A 20,033-nucleotide genomic window follows, 5' to 3' on the forward strand; every position below is an offset into this window, starting at 1 on the left:
AGAAATGTATCTCGTTAAAGTTCTTAACTCACAAAAGCAGATTTGAAAAACGCACAAGACACCAAACAAAATTAAAATAAAAATACCCAAAATCAAACAAACACAAACTGATTTTTTTTAACAAAAAATCGACAGCACTTCTGTATATATATACGTGTATGTATATATCACAGGAGTGATGATTTTTGTATGCTGAGTAAAAACTCGAGCAGTGAAGACAATAGAGGCTGTGAGTTTGATCGAATAGAGAGAGAGAGAGAGAGAGAGAGAGAGAGAGAGAGAGAGAGAGAGAAATAAGAGAGAAAAATTGAAGACTGTTGAAATTTTTAACAAAAACTAAATGAATTAGAAAACAGAACAAGAAAAAAACATTAAGTAGACAATTGGTATGACAATTCAGGATAGTCTTACCGATTGTCATACCGATAGTCATACCAGGCAAATGACAAGACAAAAACAAAACAAAATAAACAAAAAATAGTAAAAATATATAACTGGTATGACAATCTGATAGTCATACCGATTGTCATACCAGTACAAAATAAAACATAAAATATCTGATATTAATTTTATTACTGGCATGACAATCAATAGTCATACCGATTGTCTTGCCAGTTATAAAATTAACCTGAATTAAAAATAAACATGCATTTGTACTGGAATGACTTTCAGCAAGACAATTTCAATTGTCTTGCCGATTGTCATTCTAGTATAAACTAAATTAAGTATTTATATAAATATACTGAAATGACTTTCAGCAAGACAATTTCAATTGTCTTGTCGATTGTCATTTCAAGTATAAACTTAACACACAAAAACAAATATATATTTTATAAACCAAATATTAACAGTTTTTAAGAAAAACAAATACAAACAGTTTTTTTAACAAAACAGAACACATATATATAAAAAAAATTACAGAAAACTATAATAAATACTAATATAGATATGGCGGAAAATATTTACACAATTAAAATATTTCAGACATAATTATATTTTCAGTCCAAAAATAGATTCCATTTGAATTTTAGCAAATAAAATTCATAGAAAAATATTTTTAGAGAAAATAAACTATTCTGAGACATTGAAATTAACAAGTTGAGTAAATAAATAAGATAAGATAATAAAAATTATATAGAAATAAGCAAGAAATTTTGGAAAATGATAAAATAAATTTGCAAATGAATTTTTCATTTATGAAAAATTCATTTGTAAATTCACTCAAGAACAGATTTCAGATATTCACACGTTTAATCACTAAAGCTATTTAACATACCCAATTTACCAACTAATTTGGTAAATGTGGATTCATCAAGAGGTTTAGTGAAAATATCTGCTATTTGTTCTTCTGTTGGAACAAAAAATAGTTCAACAGTACCATTCATGACGTGCTCTCTAATAAAATGATACCTGATGTCAATGTGCTTGGTCCTTGTATGCTGCACAGGGTTGTTGGTGATGGCTATTGCACTTGTATTGTCACATAGAATAGGTATTTTGTTCAATACAGAGCCATAGTCCCGTACCTGATTCCTAATCCACAAGATCTGAGCATAGCAGCTTCCAGCAGCAATATATTCAGCCTCGGCCGTTGAATTTGAAACTGTTTGCTGTTTCTTGCTGTACCATGAGACTAGTCTGCTACCTAGGAATTGACAACTCCCTGAGGTGCTTTTCCTATCAACAACACTTCCTGCGTAATCTGAATCTGTATATCCAACAAGGTTAAAACCAGATTCTTTAGGGTACCAAATACCTAGATTTGGTGTTCCCTTAAGATATCTTAAGATTCGTTTAACAGCTACGAGATGAATATCTCTAGGATCCGCTTGGAACCTTGCACATAAGCATGTAGCATACATAATATCTGGTCTACTTGCAGTAAGATAGAGTAACGAGCCAATCATACCTCTGTAGCTTGTGACATCTACCTTAATGGAGTTTTCACATGGTCCAAGCTTGACAGCTGTAGTTGACGGAGTCCTTGCTGATGAAGAATCCTCTAGATTGTACTTTTTGAGGAGTTCTTTGAGATACTTGGATTGACAAATAAAAGTTCCATCTAACCTTTGATTTACTTGTAATCCAAGAAAGAACTTCAGCTCTCCCATCATGCTCATTTCAAATTTGCTGTGCATTAACTTAGCAAATCTCTTACAGAGATTATCATTAGTAGATCCAAATATTATATCATCCACATAGACTTGGACTAATATAGTATCATTCTTATGCTTTTTAAAAAAGAAAGTTTTGTCTATGACACCTCTAATAAAGCTATTTTCAATAAGAAATTCAGAAAGAGTGTCATACCATTTTCTCGGAGACTGTTTGAGTCCATAGATAGCTTTGAACAGAAAGTAGACAAAATCCAAATGATCTGGATCTTCAAAACCAGGAGGTTGCTCTACAAATACCTCTTCATCCAGCTTTCCATTCAGAAAGGCACTCTTGACATCCATTTGATAAACTTTAAAGTTAGAGAATGCTGCAAATGCCAGAAATATCCTGATGGCCTCTAGTCTAGCCACTGGAGCATAGGTTTCATCATAATCAATGCCTTCAGCTTGAGAATACCCTTTAGCTACCAGTCTTGCTTTGTTTCTTGTAACCACACCATCTTCATCTAGTTTATTCCTGAATACCCATCGATTACCAACAGCTTTCTTGTGAGTAGGTCTAGGTACCAGTTTCCAGACTTGTTGATGTTCAAACTGACTGAGTTCATCTTGCATAGCAATCACCCAATCTGGATCAGTCAGTGCTTCCTCAATCTTCTTAGGTTCCATCTCAGAAAGAAATCCTGAGAACAAACACTCATTTTGAGTAGCACGTCTAGTTCTGACTCCAACATCTGGATCACCAATAATCAACTCAAAAGGATGAGCTTTATTCCAGACAGTCTATCTTGGAAGATTTGATCTTGATGATTCGCCTTGAAATTCATTGGGATGTTGTGTCCTACTAGTTGATCCTTCAGCAACTCCCCCTGAGTTGTTGCCATGTTGACTTGAAGATTCTCCGTCAGTAGCAGTGGTATCTCCATTGTTACCAAAGTTTCCATCACCATTACCTTGAGTATCATCATGATTAACAGGTTCTTCACCAGCAACAACCTCAATTTCTTGACCATGTTCTGATTCTGAATCTGACATATCATCAAACTTCAGTTTCTCAGACGGATCTTCAGTTTGGATACTAGGGAGTTTAGTGTCATCAAATGTAATATTGACACTTTCAGTTACTTTGTGTTGATCAATGATATACACTCTGTATGATCTTCTTCCATATCTAACAAAAATACCCTCATATGCCTTTGCCTCGAATTTACCACGACGATCATCTACATCCTTGAGCACGAAGCATCTGGCACCAAATACATGAAAGTATTTGATAGAAGGTTTCTGTTCATTCAAAATCTCATAAGGAGTTTTCATGAAGTCTTTGTTGATTAGAGTTCGATTCTGAGTATAACATGCAGTATTGACAACTTCAACCCAAAAGTACATTGGAAGACCTGATTCACTTAACATCATTCTTGCAGCTTCAATCATTGTACGATTCTTCCTTTCTACCACTCCATTTTGCTGAGGGGTCTAGGAGCTGAAAATTGTCTGGTAATCCCTTTGTCTGTACAGAATCCATTGAGAAGTGAATTCTTGAATTCTGTTCCATTATCTGACCTTATTGCTCTAACAGGGACATTAGAATCTAACTCGATCAACTTGATATGATCAATCACAACTTGTGGTGTTTCATCCTTAGAGTGAAGGAATAAAACCCACGTATACTTGGAATAGTCATCAACTATCACAAGACAGTAACACTTCTTTGACATCGAAAGGACATTAACTGGTCCAAATAAATCCATGTGCAATAATTGCAGAACACCAGTTATGGAAGATGTGTCAGTGCCTCTGTGACATACTTTCTTTGACTTTCCATTCTGGCAAGCCTCACATAGTCCTTCTGGGGAGAATTCCAGCTGAGGCAGACCTCTGGCCAATTCTCTTTTGACAAGAGAATTCATTGTTTTGAAATTGAGATGAGAAAGTCTCTTGTGCCATAGCCAACTCTCATCTGACGATGCCTTTGCATAGAAACAATTGACTTCAAGATTGCTTCCAGAGTTCATGTCAGCTACGAACAGATTTCCTTTCCAGATTCCCATCAAGGAGGGTTTTTCATTTTTCTTGTGCAGAATCTGACACTTCAGCTTGTCGAATAAAACATTGTAGCCGTTGTCACAGAACTGACTAATGCTAAGCAGATTGTGTTCAAGTCCTTGCACAACATACACATTTTCAATGATAACATTTCCAGCTAGCAAACAGCCATATCCCTCCGTTAAACCTTTGATGTTATCTCCAAAGGTAACCACTGGGCCAGCTTTCTCAACCACATTTGATAGCAGGGCTCTATCTCCGGTCATATGTCTTGACGATCCGCTGTCAAGAATCCACACTACCGGTTGTACCTGTTTAATGCCCTGCAATACAAATGCATTAGACCTTCTTCGGAACCCAAGCTTGGCTGGGTCTGGCATACTTGTAAAATTGGCCTTTATCAGGCAAATCAACATTCTTAATTTTAATGTTCTCAACTTTCTCAATGACTGGACATTTGACCTTGTGAACAGCCTTGACAAATTTTTGTTTAGGCTTAGGCACAAATGTCTCCTTTCTAGCTTTAGGAGGACTAGCAGTCTTAGACCTATCATGCTTTCTATTATTCACATGCTGACGAGGAGTAGTCTTATCATTAGAAACATGCTTACCATTAAAATAAGCATACATCAAATTAAAAGCACAAGACATACAATTAGGAACACCACATGCTTTATGAGAGGGATTAACAATAGGCAACTTATGCATGGTAGACATGGCATTTGTGTTATCCAACTCATGTGTGTCTGAGTTAGTCTCTGTTGCTTTCACAACTTTGACTGGAACCTTTAACACACTTGACTTGGAGAAAGCTTTCTCATTAGCATGATCTTCAACACGGATTTCTTCTTGAATAATAAATGAGGTCTCATCAAATGGTTCAACAATTGATTCTTTATAGAGGGGTTCATCAGCACCCTTAAGCACATGTGGTACTTCCCTGCCTTTAGCACAGACATGAGGAGGGGAGTTTATGCCTAATTTTCCAATAGCAACATTGTAATCATAACCTATTCCAGATATTTGATTAACAGCTTGCTTATTGTAAAACTCTTTGGACTTCGAACAAGAATTAAAGTAAGCTTTAACCTTAGCCTCAAGATCGGTGATCTTCTCTTTGAGAATAGTTTCGAGTTGTCTATAACAGTCAACTCTATTCTCTAGAAAAGATACTTGTTCTTTTAATTTATCTTGATTAATGTTCACAAGTCTTAATTCATTGACCTCTTTCTCAAGGTCTTTGATTTGTTGATTTAACAATTCATTATCACGACGAGCACAATCTAAGGAACCTCCTAGATGATAAACTAATTCAGCATCAGTAAATTTTACCTCTTTTCTTGACGATGAGGTGTTTGCATCACTAGCCAAGAGAGCAAGATTCCCAACTTCTTCATCTTCACTGTCAGTATCATCCCAGCTTCTTCCCTTTTCCAGGTAAGCCCTTTCAGATTTACTCTTCTGATTAGAATCGTAAGAGTTCTTCCTAACTTGTTTTGGCTTCCTGCATTCTGTGCAAAGTGTCCCAACTCATTGCAGTTGAAGCATCGAATGGTGCTTCGATCAACCATCCCTGTTTTGTACCCACCACTGCTGGTGTTAGAGGATGAAGATCCACCTTTCTGGAATCTGTTGTAGTTGGACTTATACTTGAACTTGGGATTCCTTTTGAATCTGACATTTGAGAATCTCTTGACAATCAGGGCCATTGACTCATCCTCCAATTGCTCCAGTTCTTCCAAGGAATAAAAATCATCTCCTGATTGATTTGTAGTAGGAGGATCAAATTCTGCTACTATCACATTTTCTTCAACCTTGGAAGACTGTACCATTCTTTCTGACTGTTGAGATTGTTGTTGTTCATCAGCTACTAGAGCAGTAGACGTGCTGACCACTCTTCCTTTCCCGTAAACTTCCTTCTGCTGAATCTGCTCCAACTCATAAGTCTTTAACACACCATAGAGCCTTTCCAAAGAAATCTCACTCAGATCTCTTGCTTCACTTATGGCAATGATTCTATGTTCGAGATGAGTTGGCAGTGTTAAAAGGAACTTTTTGTTGACCTCCCTGATGGAATAGTATTTACCATTAATGTTCAGGTTGTTGATCAATGCATTGTACCTCTCAAATACTTCAGTGATTCCTTCTCCTGGATTGGATTTAAAGTATTCATACTCAGAGGTTAGGATTTCTAACTTGTTCTCCCTAACTTCCTCAGTGCCTTCATTAATAACCTCAATAGTTTTCCAGATATGTTTGGAATCTTTACAGTTCATCACATGTCTATTCATCAAGGGATCAAGGGAATCTACTAAAATTAATTGAAGGCTAGCATCCAGGGAGGCTTCTTCTTTTTCAGCAGGAGAAAAATCCTCAGGATCTTTCACATAAGTTCTTGCTTTGGTAATCACCACATCATTTTCTATTACCTCTGGTTCAATAACCATCGGAATTTTAGGACCCTTCTTTAACACTTCTAGATATTTGGAATTTGCAACTTGTAAAAACAATAGCATCTTCTTCTTCCACATTAATAATTTTCTTTATCGAATAGTGGAATTTTAACGGTTCCAACTTTTTGTGTAGTCATTATGAATTTTTCAGTAAATAAAAATTCAAGGAGTGAAAGAAACATAAAAGTCTAGGATCTTGATTTGTACGTTAATCAGAAGGCTCTGATACCAATTGTTAGGTCTCAATATGTTTGTAGAAGGGGGTTGAATACAAACAATACTATTTAATCGAATAAAATGCGGAATAAAAAAGGTGAAACAAAATTCAAGTTAAATAAAACTATTATTAAACTTGAAAGGTGTTACAACAACGGTATCGTTTACAAGGGATTAATCTCAAATCAATTATCACAAATCTAGAATAAATTCGACATGAACTTTTTCTATTTTTGCAATAAAAAGATCAAATGTTAAAAGCGATTTGAGATTAAGTTCTAGGGATTTCGATCCGCTAGATAGTTACACAAGAACAAGAAAAGTATTTCTAGTGGATTGGATTTAACAATAAATACTAGAAATAAATGATCTGTGAAATTTGCAATAATTTCTCTGCAGGTTTTCTTTTTGTTCTGTGTTCTTCTGTATGATATTCAATGCTCTGCTATCAAAGAATGTTCTGCTTCTGTTTGTTTAAATAAACAAATCACTTAAATTGAATCAACATGACATTCGGCAAGATAATCAAAAATGAACTAGCAAGAAAATCCTTTTAACTGGTAGAACTATCGGTAGGACAATCCAGAAAGACTTGGAAAGACTTTCGTTATGACAATCCAATTGTCATACCAGTTCAAGTTTGTTTTTGCTGATTTTCTTTTTGAATATTATTCCAAAATCATTTCTGAAAAATGCATAATATTAATTCAGAATTAATTAACCAATTAATTCAATTAATCAATAAATTAATCTTTGCAGATTTAATTTATTTTCTTAATTAAATTATATGACTTAATTAATTAATAGAGAATTAATACCAATCTTGAGCAGTAACCATTCTTCTGAAAATCTTCTGAAAATCACTGTCAATTATGAGTCAATTCCACCACTTCAATGTTGACACTCGATGTACTGTCTGGTTCATGAGTGACTAACTTCCGTGACGTTTCTTCATGCCTTGACCTTGATACTCTTGATTTTCTTCAGACTAAATCCTTGTAATTAATTGATACCCTGACGAGATCTCTGTCACTTGATTAAATCCACAATCTTGATTTATATCACTGAAGCTTGATCAATTGCTTGAGCTTCTTCCAGTGAATTAAGTCATCAAGTCTGTAGATGAACAATGGTACTTAATCCTTTGACATATGTTACTTTGAGAGATCTCTCTGACGATAGAACCACTATTTACTTGTTACATCCTTATTTGAGTTGAGTTAAATCCTCGAATAAACAAATAGGCTATGACATATGCCTTTCAGTTAAAATGGCAGTGTAGTTGTTGGGGATGAACTTTGCTGCATTAAAGATTAGATCCTTGGATGCCATTGAAAAAGAAGTGAGAAATAAGAATGCCTGAAAGGTGTTTGGTAAAATGTGTGTGTAAAAACCGTCAGTGAATATAGAGAGAATAAGAGAAAAGAGAGAGAGTATTGAATACAAAAGTAGATAAAAGATTTAAAATCTTTTCTCTCTTTTACTTATACACGCCACTTAACAGCAGTTAAGACGAATTGGAACAGTCTTTACACTTGTCAGCCATTCAGTAGTTAAGACAATAGTTAATGGGCACAGGAAATAAGTAATGATTACTATGCATATGCAGTTTTTCAATAAAAAAAATGTTCCCACTAAAAAAGTAATTATGACTGTCTTTATCTCACTTAAACCAATATTCTGATAAAATAGAATCGTTCAAGTATTGACCAAAAATAAAGCAAGTAAATAAATACTGGCACGTAAGCATCAGAACTTGATTATTATCAGAATTTAAAGGTCATCAGAATATGGCTTCTGAACTCAAAAAGTGAATGTTTATTTCTGTAATTCTTCACACAAATACTGATATGGTTTCCGCAGAACTTAATCATCAGAACTTCCATCAGAACTTGTCCTCAGAATTTATGCAACTGACACTTAAACTGTTCATCTAAAATAACATTGATCACCACAGTAATTTTCATCATTCATATAGAGTGTAAGTGTGTGCTTTAAGCTAAATATCAGACAAAGAGTAAAGTCTGATTCACTTCAGTACATCTTAGAAATAAGGCATAACTAAGAACTTTGCTCAAAATCTGTCATTAGTCTGAAGTCTAGTATAGAATGAGTTTATGCATGAGTCCACCTCAACTGTTTTGTGCTCATTTTATGCATCTTTTGATATTCTTTTTCACAGGAGCTCCTCAGTGTAAGTGAGTCACAACTGCTTATCATAATTTATACTATTATCAGAGTATTTCTCCAGTAATCAGAGAATGTGAAAAGTCACCAAGAAAAATTTATTTTTCTTTTCTAATGCATATTACTTAATACCATCAATGCACTTGGGTCTTCCCTTCCACATACATTTTTCTCTAGATCTCAAAGGAGTACCTGGTATTTATTTCTTTTGTTTACTTTTTCTTTTGATAAATGAAGCTTATCAGTAGTTAGTACATCCATAAGATTTATCAACATCAGAACTTAACAGATAAGAAGCACTATTCTAGTTTTTGACTTAGTAATAAGATACACAAAGTAAACTTAACCAAGCTCAATATCAGAATTTGCTTGTGTTAAAAGATTTCCACTTAAACAATTACTTCAAACATGGGATCTTTAGTATATTAGAGACTACTAGGTCAGCATCTAGCACAGTTATCCTCATTGGATTGAATAGTCACAGAAATATTCATATCACTATCAGAGTTTAAAAATTCATATCGGACAACAATCAGCACTTAGGTAAATTTAAATTTAAGCACAGATTACATAAAGATAGTAATATCTGTAAATACTGATCAAAAGGTCTGATGTATCAGAACATAAACTAAACAGATTTAGAGAAAGAACCTGAAACCATTCCAAGTTCATTTACCAATCTTGTAAAAGTAGCTTCACACAAGGTTTTGTGAAGATATCTGCTAGTTGTTGATCTGTTGGAACCAAATGCAATTCTACTATACCTTCCATCACATGTTCCCTTATGAAGTGGTACCTAATGCTGATGTGCTTTGTCATTGAGTGCTGAACTATATTACCTGTCATAGCAATAGCACTTTGATTATAATGGTAAATGGGTATTTTAGAATCTGTTAACCCATAATCCAGTAGCTGATTCTTCATCCAAAGAATTTATGCACAACAGCTTCCTGCAGCAATGTATTCTGCCTCTGTAGTTGATGTGGAAATTGAATTTTGTTTCTTGCTAAACCAAGAAACTAATCTGCCTTCAAGAAATTAGCAGCTTCCACTTGTGCTTTTCCTGTCAATTTTACACCCTGCAAAATCTGCATCTGAGTAACCTATTAGTTTAAAGTCTGATTCCCTAGGATACCACAATCCTAGATCAGCTGGACCCTTAAGGTACATGAAAATTCTTTTCACAACTATTAAGTGAGGTTGTCTTGGATCTGCTTGAAATCTTTCACAAAGACAGGTAGCATACATAATATCAGGTCTACTTGCAGTTAGATAGAGTAGTGAGCCAATCATACCTCTGTAATCAGTAATATATACAGATGTACCAGTATCCTTATCCAATTTTGTTGCAGTGGCCATAGGAGTGGATGCACTTGAACAGTCTTGCATTCCAAATTTCTTCAACAAATTTCTGGTGTACTTAGATTGACAAATAAAAGTTCCTTCTTCATTATGCTCGACTTGAAGACCTAGAAAATAGCTAAGTTCTCCCATCATAATCATTTAATATATTGACTGCATTAGCTTGGCAAACCTTTTACAAAGTCTGTCATTTGTAGAACCAAAAATGATATCATCAACATATATCTGCACCAAAAGTAAGTCCTTTCCATGGTTAAGATAGAATAAAGTTTTGTAAATAGTCCCTCTCTTAAACCCATTTTCCAGAAGAAACTGAGCTAACGTCTCATACCATGCTCTTGGAGCTTGCTTAAGGCCATAAAGTGCTTTATCAAGTCTGTAGACATGATTAGGAAATTTTGAATCTACAAAACATGGAGGTTGTTCAACATATACTTCTTCTTCCAATTCTCCATTAAGAAAAGTACTTTTTACATCCATTTTAAAGACTTTAAACTTTTTGTGAGCAGCATAAGCCAGAAATATCCTTATGGCTTCCAATCTAGCAACTGGTGCAAATGTTTCATCATAATCAATTCCCTCCTGTTGAGAATATCCTTTTGCAACCAGCCTTGCTTTATTTCTTGTAATTATGACATCACTATCAGTTTTATTTCTGAACACCCACTTTGTACCAACAACAGATCTATTTTCTGGTCTTGGCACTAGGGTCCAGACTTTATTTCTTTCAAATTCATTTAACTCTTCCTGCATTGCTTGCACCCAATCAGCATCTTGAAGAACTTCTTCCACTTTCTTTGGTTCAGTCTAAGAAAGAAAAGAATGATAGAGACATTCATTTGATGTTGCTGTTCTATTTCTAACACCTGCTTCAGGATTTCTAATAATCAAGTCGGGTGTATGTGCTTTAGTCCACTTTCTTGCAGATGGAAGGTGATCTCTAGAACTGGATGCTCCCCCATGATCCATGCTGTCTCCATCAACATTTTCTAATACTCCCCCTGAAATTATGCTCTCGGAGTTGGATCCTTCTGAATTTGAGTTTCCAGAATTATCAGAACTTGGCCCATCAGAACTTAATGAATCAGAACTTGAAGAGCCTGTTCTAGGTTCTGATGTTTCTTGAGATGTGGTTGGATCTTCAATATGCTCCCCCTGCACAGGTGCATTTTCCTTTGGCTTAGTCACTACAGTTTCAATAAAATCAGAGTTTAACCCATCAGAGTTTGTAGTATCAGGATTTAGACTATCAGAATTTACAGAATCAAAATTTTAAACTTCATTCTCAAATCTCAGCTGATCATGATCATTGAAATCTTCAAGCACAGTAATCTTCTTATCATCAAAAGAGACATTGATAGATTCCATGACAACCCTTGTTCTTAAATTGTAGACTCTGAAGGCTTTTGTGGAAAGTGAATATCCAACAAAAATTCCTTCATCAGCTTTTAGATCAAATTTGGATAGCTGTTCAGGATGAGTCTTAAGAACAAAACACTTGCATCCAAATACATGAAAGTACTTCAGATTTGGCTTCTTTTTCGTCACCATCTTATATGGTGTCTTTCCATGCTTGTTGATAAGTGTTGCATTCTGAGTAAAATAAGCAGTCTGCACAGCTTCAGCCCAATAGTAGGTTGGTAACTTTGCTTCATCAAGCATAGTTCCTGCATCTTCAATAAGTGTTCTATTCTTTCTTTCAACAACTCCATTTTATTGTGGAGTTCCAGGAGCAGAGAATTCCTGCTTTATTCTATGGTCTTTGCAGAACTCTTCCATGATCAAATCCTTGATCTCAGTGCCATTATCACTTCTTATGATTTTCACAGAGTCTTTGACCAATTTATCCAGTTGTTTGACATGATCAATCAAGATAGATGCAGTTTCACTTTTTGTGTGCAATAAATACACCTATGTGTATCTGGTAAACTCATCTACTATGACCATAGCATTTTTCTTCTTTGCAATAGACATGACATTCACTAGACCAAATAGATCAACATGTAGTAGGTGATAAGGCTCAAGAATTGAAGATTCAGTCTTGCTCTTGAATGAAGATTTTCTTTGTTTTACCTTTTGACATGAATCACAAAGGCCATCAGGAGCAAATACTGATTTTGGCAGTCCTCTCACAAGATCTTTCTTGACTAGTTCATTTATATTGTTAAAATTTAAATGAGGGAGTTTCTTGTGCCAATCCCGACTTTCTTCAATTGATGCTCTACTTAACAGACAGATTGCAGAACCATCAGAACTTGTTGAAAGATTGGCTTCATAAATGTTACCATGCATGTATCCCTTCAGAACAACTTTGCCTGTAGATTTGCTTACAATTTCACAGTGTTCTTCAATGAAATCCACATGATAACCTCTGTCACAGATTTGACTAACACTCAACAGAGTGTGTTTAAGTCCTGAGACTAGAGCTACTTTTTCAATAATGACATTCCCAAGATTGATATTTCCATATCCTAGAGTTTTTCCCATGTTGCCATCTCCATAAGAAACTCCTGGGCCAGCTTTCTCCAAAAAGTCTGATAACAGGGCTTTATTTCCAGTCTTATGTCCTGAACATCCACTGTCCAGAACTAGGATGTTTTTCTTGTTGCCCTGTAATCACAAAAACCACTAATGATTAGTTTTAAGGACCCAAACTTGCTTGGATCCTTTGGCCTTATTAAGTTTGTTAGCATTTGCAGCGGATTTAACTTTAGAGTTTATGCTAACATTTTTCTTATCAGATTTTACAGTATCAGACTTTGTATCAGAACTTACACTAGAAGGAATAATGCTAAATTTCTTTAAAGAAGGTTTTATTTGATAATAATCATAGTACAAACTATGATATTCCTTACAAGTATAAATGGAATGCCATAAACTACCATAATGAAAATAAGGATTTTGTGGTTTAAACCTAACAGTCTGACTCTTAACTCCTGATTTAGGAGGTAAAGAGTTTACATCCTTATTCTTCCTGTAAAAAGAAGCAAGATGGTTAGAGTTTTCACAGTTATTGCATTTCTTTCTATGAGCATTAAGAACAAACTTATAATTATTGCTTTTATTCACACCTTTCTTTCCATTCCTATTTTTCCTAGGTGGCTTTACCTTGTTTACATTCTTAATCTCTTTCAGCTTATACTTAAGCTGCTTCTTTGTCATTAAGCCTATGTTAACTACAGCTGGTTTATCCTGTTTTAATTTTTCAGAAGTTGACTCTTCCTTAACTTCTGTATCAATATCTTTCATCTTTTCAGAATCAGAATTTACAGTTTTAGCTACAAACTTAACAGGATTTACCTTTGTCTTAGTAGTCTGTTTAACAATAATTGGCTTAATTTTTTCAGTTCCTATTTCACTTTTATCATCCCCATAACCTAAGCCCTCTTTCCAGTTTCCACTACTTATCAATTCTGAGTTGTTCTGCCAGAGTTAGTCCAAGTCTTGATAATCTCTCTTTCCTTTTCAAGCACAGTTTTTAGAGATTGATTCAATTTTAACACTTCATCTCTAACATAAAAAGCATCATATCTTTCTTTCTGAGTTTGATGGAACATAACTAACTCTTTTTCTAAATAGTCATTCCTTTTCTTAAAAGCCAGCTTTTCAGAAGTTAACCTATCACATATTAAAGTCTGATCTCTATAGCTAATGAATATGGTTTTAAGATAAGATCTCAACTCAGTAATATCATCAGTATGAAAAGCATAAGTTATATGAGGTACCTTTAACTCAGCAGCATCAGAACTGCTATCAGCATTTTCCATCAAGGCATAGTTCACCTCATCTTCAGAATCTAAAGTGTATGTCCAGCTTTTCTTCTTTGTGACAAGGGCCTTGCCTTTGTCTCTCTTTCCTTTCTTGCAGTCAGGAGATATGTGGCCTCTTTCACCACAATTGTAGCATTTAACATTTCAGTAGTCTTCTCTGTAAGACTTTCCTTCTTTGCCTTCAGATTTTCTGAAACTCTTCTTATCAGAACTTCCACTTTTCCTGGAAACCTTCTTTCCCTTTCTGAATTTCCTGTAGGCTATCTTTGTTATACCCTTCACCATAAGAGCACACAATTTCATCATCTCTTCATCAGCATCCATCTCAGATAGACTTTCAGTTTCTCAATCCTCATCATTATCAGAACTTGATGAATTTGAATCAGACTTTGTGATGAGAGCCTTTCCTTTGCCTTTCTTTGAGACAACCACTTTGGGGAATTCCTTCTCAGCCTTAAGAGCAACTGTCCTTGACTTTCTCCCATGCCACTTGCTTCTTTGATCCATCTCAAGTTCTTGAGTCTTGAGCATACCATAAATTTCATCAAGAGTAGTTTCATCAAGAGCATAGTTGTCTCTTATAGTAGTAGACTTCAAATCCCAACTTTCGGGAAGAGCTAACAGGAATTTTAGATTTGAATCTTCAAGATCATATTCCTTGTCCACCAGTGACAGATCATTCAAGAGTTTGACAAACCTGTCATATAATCCAGTTAATGACTCATCAGCTTTTGAGTCAAAATGCTCATACTCTTGAGTGAGTATAGTCTTCCTGTTCTTCTTGATTGCATCAGTTGCCTGACATCTTGTTTCCAAAGCATCCCATATCTCCTTTGCAGTCTTGCAATTAATTACCCTATTTGACATGATATTATCAATGGCACTATGCAGCAAATGCCTTACCTTTGCATCCTTGGCAATATATGAGATATCTTATGCTGTATACTCACTTTTCTCCTTTGGTATGGCCTTTGCTGGCTGATCTACAACTACAACAGAGAGCTTGGTTGGCTTATGTGGTCCTTCATAAATTCTTTCAAGGTATTCTGGATATGTAGCTTCCAGAAACATATCCATCTTTACTTTCCATTTGGGATATTCATAAGGTCTCAGCATGGGAACCCTAATAGTCTCATATCGATTGTGGATTTGAGTCTTTGGAGTTTCTTCAGTTTTGGTGGGCTTGGCTGGAGTTTGTTCTTCTTTAGACATGATTGTTTTGGATCTTTACTGTATTTGTGTTAATAGATAGGCTTTGATACCACTTGTTAGGTCACACACACTGTAGAAGGGGGTTGAATACAGTGTATAATACAATCAAATCGAATTAAGAACACAAGTATGTAACAAAGAATAATCTTATTAATAAAACAGTATTGTAATGGAACCGTTCTCTCTCAGTGATGAACAAATATCACGAGAGCTGTTAGGGTTACAATGAATAATATTCTCGATAATGATTACACTTCTAGTGTAAACCCTATGCTGTGTTTATATACCACACAGTTACAAGATAATCTCTAATTAATATCGAATATAATTTTATATCCTAAAATTTATCAATTAGTTATCTTTTCCTTCAAGTCTTCTATTCTTCATAGAATTCTTCTCCATGCATATTTCTTCTTGTTTTAGTCTTGATCTTCTTTCTCTTCAATCAGCCGCCTTCCTTATCTGAAAGTCTTCTTAAGTCCTGATATTATCTTCTGATGAGTATCTTCTGATATCTTAAGTTCTGACTTCAGTATAAATACTGATTTCCAGTTAAGTCCTGATTTGTCCTGTTAGTCAAGATCTGAAAACTAAACACAATGACATCACAAATATATCTAACAATCTCCCCCAATTTGTAAATTAGCATAATATACAATTTTAATAGATATTTGATGATGTCAAAAACATTAAGTACAAATGCATATAAGAATTTGACAAGATAACTACAACTCACAGTCCTTGTAGCTTTTACCATCCTTAAAGTCTGATATCAGCTTTAACCTGTATATCCTTCAAAATTTAACAGTTGTAGTCCTCGACCTGGCTTCAGTGTGTGATCTCTTGAATGTCAGGAGTTGTTCTGAGATAGTTATTCAGAAGAGTTCTCTCAGCATATTCAAGTTCATTTATCATCCTCCTTTTAGCATCTTTAAGTTCAACTGTATCTTCTCCTGTTTGATAGATAACAGCCCTGAGATCATTAATCTTTGCTTTCCTTATCTCCTGATCCAGTCTGATCAGATAAGCTTTGTCAGACTCCAGATTAAATTCAACACCCTTAATAGCCAAAAAAGTAGTGATCTTGGCGGTATTGGGCTTCATCTCAACTAAATCACCATTGTGAGCTTTGTACTTTGGATAGTATGGTCTGTCAGACTTTACAGTGTAAAGTTTCTTCTGCCTCTGAATATCAGATATTAAGTATCTGGCAGCACCATCTGTTGAACTGTTCTTCACTTGAAGTAGAAATAAAACATGTTGCAGTTCTTCATAATACTTCAACCGAATTGCATCCTTTCTAATCTGGAATACTCTCACATCTTTCATAAAATAAAGCATTATGTCTTCTTTCAGCTTGGAGTTGTAGACCATCTGTACAGACTCTAACTGATTTAGTCTTTCTAGAGTTGTCCCTACTCCTGGTTCAGTAAGGGATGTAGGATCTGAGGTAGAGTTGTTTATTCTTTTCTCATCAGGATTACCCAGTCCTTTTTTATCTCTAGCTTCCTTCCCTTAGATCAATCAACCCTGAAAAACATTTGTTGAAGTCTTCATAAGTTGAGCAGATTGTTGAGCTTTATTAAACCCAGGTAGTAGAACTGTTGAAGGTTTAACATGAGCAATGTTAGAGGTTTCCTTTTCTTCTGATGTCAAGACAACTTGAGCTCTGTCAGAGGTTGCTTGAATATTCCTTTTCTCCTTCATAATCAGACTTGTATTTTCATCAGCATTTACTTCCAGCTCCATGGTTGGCAGATATATCTTTACAGATTCATCAACTTTTGCCTTACCCTTAAATCTAGGATCAACTTCCACCTGTGATTTGGACTTGATCTTAGATGCCTCAGTATTTGTCCTCTCTTTGATCACAATGCCCTTAGGCTTAGGTGGTTTCTTTGCTGTGACTTGAGTTTTAGACTTTGACTTAGATTTGTCATTTTCAACTTTCAGTCTAATCTCTTCTTCCTTCAGACTTTTAATATTTATGCCTGGATTGTCCTATAGGAACAGCCTTTTGGAGATCTCTTCATCAAGTTTCAGAGTTTGTTCATCAGAACTTATCCTTTTAGTATCACAACTTATTCTTTGACTTATAGTTCTGGCTTCCCTTAATAAAGAACCCCTGCCTTGACTTAGACCTCTACTCCTTTCATAGTTTCCCTGGTCTTCATTATCATCATCCTTACCCTTCAGTGGTTGATCAGTTGTGCATCTGGACTTAATTACTTTCTCCCCCTTTTTGGCATCATTTCGTAGAAGCAGGGAGAAAAGCAATTCCATAGAGTTTTGGATTTCATTGAGTTGGTTTTGTTGAGCAGCTTAATTCTTTAAAATATCAGATAGTTGAGCTTGTTGCTTTTCTTGAGTCTTTTTTATATACTCAATGCGGTCAAAGGCTGGCTTAAAAAACTTTTTCTTGTCCAATGTGACATTCATGGTTTGATTAGTCACTATATCTTGAATTTTGTCCACCTTGGCTTGAGTTATTGAGTGTTGACCTTGAAGATTTCTGGTACTCAATGCAGTAACTCTGATCTGTGCTTTGAAGTCATCATTCATCAGCATCTCATCAGCTTTAGCCAGGTGCTCGGCAAGAACATCTGCAGTAGGAACAAAATCAACTTTGTTCCACTCCTTGATCCATTCTCTTCCTCTGTTAGTTTCACTTCAAGGAACTGGTGCATCCTTTCTCACAAACTTCTTAATCAAATCAGCTTTACAAACTGTTTGTGGAGGTGCATGTCCAGAAGGACCAGCTGCATCAGCATTTATATTTGTAGCAGCTTCACCGATATTTTCTTCAACAGAACTTGCAGAATCTTCAGTATCAGCATCTTTTGATAGAATGATTGTATATGAAGCAATAGAAGATTCATCTTCATGGACATCAGCATCTATCAATGGAATTGTTGGTGGAGTGTATTGAGAAAGATGTAAAGTAGATGAAGCTTCCAGATACAAGACCAAAGGCACATCCAAGTTGTTGATATCAATTTCAGCACTTTTGCCTGGGTTGTCAGCATGTACTGGAGAGTTTTTTGGAGACGCAGGAGGTGTAGGCATTGGAGTAGTCTCTGGATCTTGGATTATAGATTTGTGAGCTTCATGAAGTTCTGGCTCAGCACTTGGAAGAGATTCAACTTCAGTAGGTTCCTGTGGGATCAGAGATTCCCGACCCCCTTCCACAGCTGCTGCTTCCATTCCTTCTTCAGAGGATGATTCTTCTACAGCCCTCCTTGCTCTTTGCTTTTTAAGTCTCTTAGATGGTGGAGAGACTCTAGGAGTTTGATCATCAGAGTTTAGCTTTCTAAGCCTTTTTAAGGGCCTAGAACTCCCAGTTTCTTGAGCTGTCTGAGAAGAGACCTTCTCAGCTACTTCAGCAACAGGTTCTGATGGTTGAACCTATACCTCATCATCAGACTCATCTCTTAAAATCATCTTCCTTCTTTTCTTCTGTGCCTGAGGTACTGTCTTAGTCCTCTTTGCTCTAGAAGAAGAAGGCTTCACCTGATTATGTGTTGATGGTTGGGTGGCATGTTTAGATGTTTGTGTTTGTTGAGTGGCAGTAGTAGGTTCTGATGGCTGTTGTGGTTGTGGTTGTGGTTGTTGTTGTTGTTGTTGTGGAATATTAGGATATAATACAGAGTAAGTATCAGCATCAGCATTTACAAGGGCTTGCTTTACTGCTAAAGGAATTCTAAGGGGCCTCAGAACTTTCTTTTTGTAGTCAGGAGATATGTGGCCTCTTTCACCACAATTGTATCATTTAACATTTGAGTAGTCTCCTATGTCAAACTTTCCTTCTTTGCCTTCAGATTTTCTGAAACTCTTCTTATCAGAACTTCCACTTTTCCAGAAAACCTTCTTTCCCTTTCTGAATTTCCTGTAGGCTATCTTTGTGATACCCTTCACCATAAGAGCACACAATTTCATCATCTCTTCATCAGCATCCATCTCAGATAGACTTTCAGTTTCTGAATCCTTATCATTATCAGAACTTGATGAATCTGAATCAAACTTTGTGATGAGAGCCTTTTCTTTGCCTTTCTTTGAGATAACCACTTTGGGAGATTCCTCCTCAGCCTTAAGAGCAACTGTCCTTGACTTTCTCCCATTCCTCTTGCTTCTTTGATCCATCTCAAGTTTATGAGTCTTGAGCAAACCATAAATTTCATCAAGATTAGTTTCATCAAGAGCATAGTTGTCTTTTATAGTAGTAGACTTCAAATCCAAACTTTCAGGAAGAGCGAACATGAATTTTAGATTTGAATCTTCAAGATCATATTCCTTGTCCACCAGTGACAGATCATTCAAGAGTTTGACAAACCTGTCATATAATCCAGTTAATGACTCATCAGCTTTTGAGTCAAAGTGCTCATACTCTTGAGTGAGTATAGTCTTCATGTTCTTTTTAATTGCATCAGTTCCCTGACATCTTGTTTCCAAAGCATCCCATATCTCCTTTGCAGTCTTGCAATTAATTACCCTGTTTGACATGACATTATCAATGACACTATGCAGCAAATGCCTTACCTTTGCATCCTTGGCAATAGATGAGATATCTTCTGCTGTATACTCACTTTTCTCCTTTGGTATGGTCTTTGCTGGCTGATCTGCAACTACAACAGAGAGCTTGGTTGGCTTATGTGGTCCTTCATAAATTCAGT

Source organism: Apium graveolens, chromosome 5, assembly GCF_009905375.1.
Source record: "Apium graveolens cultivar Ventura chromosome 5, ASM990537v1, whole genome shotgun sequence".
Lineage (NCBI taxonomy): Eukaryota > Viridiplantae > Streptophyta > Magnoliopsida > Apiales > Apiaceae > Apium > Apium graveolens.